We start from the raw sequence: 4,203 nt of genomic DNA on the forward strand, positions 1-4,203 counted from the left end.
GCCCACCCTCCCAGGAGACCCCGCAGGCGGCGGGGCCGGGAGGCGCCGCTAGCCCCAGCCGCAAACCGCGGAAGAAGGAACCGCACCGCGGCAGCCACGGGTGCAAGGGAAGGGTGCGGGGCCGCCGCGGCCCGACCCCGGTCACCTTGGAAGAGTCGTCGCCGCCGCCGCCACCCCGCCCCCCCCTCGCAACGCAGGCCGGGAAACCGCCCCATCAGCGCGGCCCAGTGCCGCCGCAGCGCTGAGGCTCACGATCGCGCACACGGGGTCGCCCAGGGCGGCGGCGCCCGCCTCACCAAACCGCACGGCCCCACTCAGCTGCCAACCGGGGGTGGAAAGGGAGCACGCAAAGAGCCCACCACCAACCGTGACCGCCGGAAGCAGGCGATGCGCTTCCGGGCGAGGGGAAACTGGTCGCAGTGACAGGCACCAGCAGCCCCGCCCCCGCCCGCGGATTGGCGGCGCGCGGGGGCCGCCGGGAGCTGTAGTTCCCGGAGCTGCGCGGGGGGTGGCGGTGTCGGCGCGCCCTCCCCGCCTGGGCCCGCGCTGGGCCGCGCTGCCCAATCCCGAGCGCGCGACGGCCTCCTCAGGACGGCGGCGGCGGGACCCGCTGGAGCTGCGAGGGCCGCGGCCAGCGGGAGGTGTCGTGCGGCCGCTCCGCTCGGGGCCGGCGCGGCGGACGGCGGCGGCGGGTGAGTGCGGCGCGGCCCGGCGGCCCGGCCCGTGTTTTGTTTCCGTTTCTCCCCGGCGCCGCGAGTCTCATTTCCGTTTCGGGTTCAAACAACGACGAGGCGCCGCGGGGAGGAGGAGGGGGGGAAGCGGGCGGGGTGGCGGGGGGAGAACCGGGACCTGCGGGGAGGAGCGGCCTCGCCGGCCGCGGGGCTGCGCCGGCCCGACTGCGGCACCGCCTGCCTGCCCGCGGGAGGGCCCGCGGCGGCCCCGCGGCCGGAGGAGCGGGCTGGGGCGCCCCGTCCCGAGGGGCCGTCGGCGCCTCCGGGTCCGGTCGCCGGCCGCCCCGCGAGCGGGAAATGGAGGCCGGCGGCCGCGGCGGGGCGCGGGGAAGGGCCCCCGTGGCGGCGTGGCGGGGCGGGAGGAGGGCGAGGTCCTCCCGCCGCAGGTCCTGCGGCTGGGGCGAGTCAGGCCGCCCGGACTGGGGTCCGTGAGTCCCCTCCGAGGGGAGTGAACACTCGTCTCCGCTTGTAAAAACTTACTTTGGGTGAAAGCGTTAGAGGACATTTAGCATCTTGCAGCGTTTGCTTCCTGGTGTTCGGCCAGGTACCAGCTGCACAACCACGTCGCCCCGTTCGGATTTATTTTCTAACTTATGATTGTTGATAACGAAAGAAAACACCTGAAATCTGGCGTGACGCCACCCGGTGTAGTGGTCCGCTGTCTTTATCTTAAACCCGAACTGGCTGATAACTTGCAAAAGCTGATCTGTAATGGATACGTTGTCTGCTTTGTTAGCTAGTTTGTGTTGGTATTTACCAGTTCGAAGAATAGTAGGAATGGATAATACCAGATGCTCCATGAACACCGAGCTTTTCGGGAGCACCAGTATCTGCCGTGATTGGGCTTCACTATCAGTTGATAATGCGTATGGGCTCCAGTAGCCACCCCCGTAACTAGTAGAGTTTGTGCCCATATCATGATAGGCTTGTTTCTTGCATAATCCCTTGTGTTCTAGGGAGAAGAAAAGATAGGTCTTAACAGAACAGTGGGCCTTCTCCCCTGACTGCAGAAGCCAAACTATAAAAGATACTGGAGTAGTACTGGGCTGTCGTGCAGGGAAGAAAAAGGGTCTGTTGACAGGTGTCTTATCTTATGTTAGTGGAGGTCTCTGTCAGGCATTATAGTCAGATTCTTTCCTGGATAACAGGTAAGTCCCAGGACTTTTTAGGTTGAACGAAAAATAAAAACAAACCAACCAGTAGGCTGTACCTTTCACGAATCAATCACGGTTTTATGTTTCTCTAAAGAAATGCTGCTGTTGTGGTATTGCTACCACATTGACCCTTCTAGCAAGCCAGGCTGTTTTGAGTTCTCTTGTTTCTCGGTAGCCTTCAGGGAAGGCTCGGGAAGCGTCATCTCGCTTGGTTGCGTTTGTGCTCAGTGGAACCATCTCTCTCTTCCTCTTTCTGTACCTACTGCCTGTGCCTCTGCTCTCCTCGCCTGCCTCCCCAGGGTAACCAGAAATGTAGTGGAGCCTGTGAGATGCCACTGCAAACTGCCCTTGAAGAGTGAATGAACAGTTACTAGTCCAGCTGCCAATCTCGAGTCCAGTCCACAGGGACTTCAAAATGTCTTGCCTAATTCTATACAGTTGCTATGCTGTTATACTATTTACTCACTGTGTATCACTTTGCATTCAGTGACATTGAATATTTTCTGCTAGAAATCGTTCAAGATGGTGAGTTCTTTCTGCAGGTCTCAACAATGTTCTCAATAAATAAGTTGTGAATACATCAAGGAACAGAAATCCTTGCGTAATCCTTTTTGTGACCTTACTGGTAAACTCCTTCCTCACAAAAAAAAAAAACCCTATTCTTAGTGTTTTGGGGTTTTAATCGGATTGCTAATACAGGGAAGATTTCCCCCTTTATGATACCAGTGAGCTTCTTTGCGAGTTTTCAGTAAAGGACTTTGCTCAAACCTTAATTTCAAAAAATTTTTTCACAGCCAAATAGATCACCTGTAACCATGCAGGTGTCAGTTCTTTCAGATATTTCATTAAGCTTGTCTGGATTCTTCAGAAGTGGTGTTTCATTCTTCCCCATTTATCATGAAGATGATGTATAAGATTAAGTGATACAGGAATTGAACTCCCAGGGCTCTGTTCAGTGGACCCTACCCTGGCAGTGGGATTTTTGTGGACCCAGATCTGTGAGCAGAACAGATTCTAGTTTTGCTTCTAGTGGCGAGATACTAAGGAGGTGCTGGTTGCTCCTTGTCTAGCCCTGGTAGCTTCTTGCAGATTGAGATCACATGCACCACTTGGTTTCTTCAGCACTAATTTTACATAATAGTTTTTGAAGGAGATAATAAGATGAGCAGTTTGAATTTCTTTAAACCTTTTCTGTAAAAACTGTACAACTTGGTTACTGTTCTTTTTGAGAAGTTTTAAAATTTGATAAATTCCCTTATTAACTTGTGTTTAAGAAATGCTCGTATTGACAGTTGGATTTGGGATACACTAGTCCCTGGGAAAGAATGATTCCAGGATGGAAACCTAGCTCATCTCTTCTGTTGTGGATATTTAATTCGTAGCTGGTTTTGCTTTTTCTAAGGTGATTTTTTTTTCCTCTGCACTCCTAATTCCTACTTATTTTCCAATAAGCTTGGTATGTTATTTATTGTAAACTGTTACTATAATTTGGCCCTCTATCATATGTATTTCATACCTATGTTGTATGGGGTGGTTAGTGAAACATGATAATATTATACAAACTATGCTTTTACAGACCAATGCTGTATTACTTACTTTCCACCTAGGCTTCAGTATTCTGTAGGGCATGAAAATCTGCAGTGTCAATGAGAATATTGTCACAGAATAGTTTTCCTTTTAAATGCTAACATGCTGCATTCGTTTGGGATTTAACAAGACGCATTTGTTATGCATGTATCATCAAGTGATTGCTGATGAGAGGGATGGGTGGAAAGGTGGGATGGTCAATAAACACTTTATTGTTGAGTTTATTTACCTATGAGGAAATCATGGATCTTCTGTCTAGCTTCTTGTTGCAGCATTTTATGTAAAATGCTGCTTAGATTTATAAGCAGTGTCTTTCAGCTGTTCTAGGAAGGTAGTATGTAGCTGAATCTAGATGGCAAAATACACATAACTCTCAAAAAATTCTCAGAAGTTCTTTGCAACCAGCCACTAAAAGCTATAGCTGGCCCATAACAAAAATATTCAGAAAATTTGGATGCTTCCAAGAAAATCGGTTTGTGGGCTCTGTGCTAATGTCCATTTACAGTCTTGGATTTGCCCCTAGAGTGATTGTGTGAGGAACAGGTATTGCCATCTATTCTGTGAAATCTGTAGTAGCTTTTGGCTTTATTTCATAGGTGAATTTTAAAAAGCTATCCTGTTATTTGGTTTAAAAGATATTTGATAGAACATAACCCGTAGTCTAGTTTTATTTGTCACTTACAAAAAAAATTCTTTTCTTTTCGTAGCTCTGTTCTTAAGACATTTTAGCC

Source organism: Phaethon aethereus, assembly GCF_964289735.1.
Source record: "Phaethon aethereus genome assembly, chromosome: 1".
NCBI lineage: Eukaryota > Metazoa > Chordata > Aves > Phaethontiformes > Phaethontidae > Phaethon > Phaethon aethereus.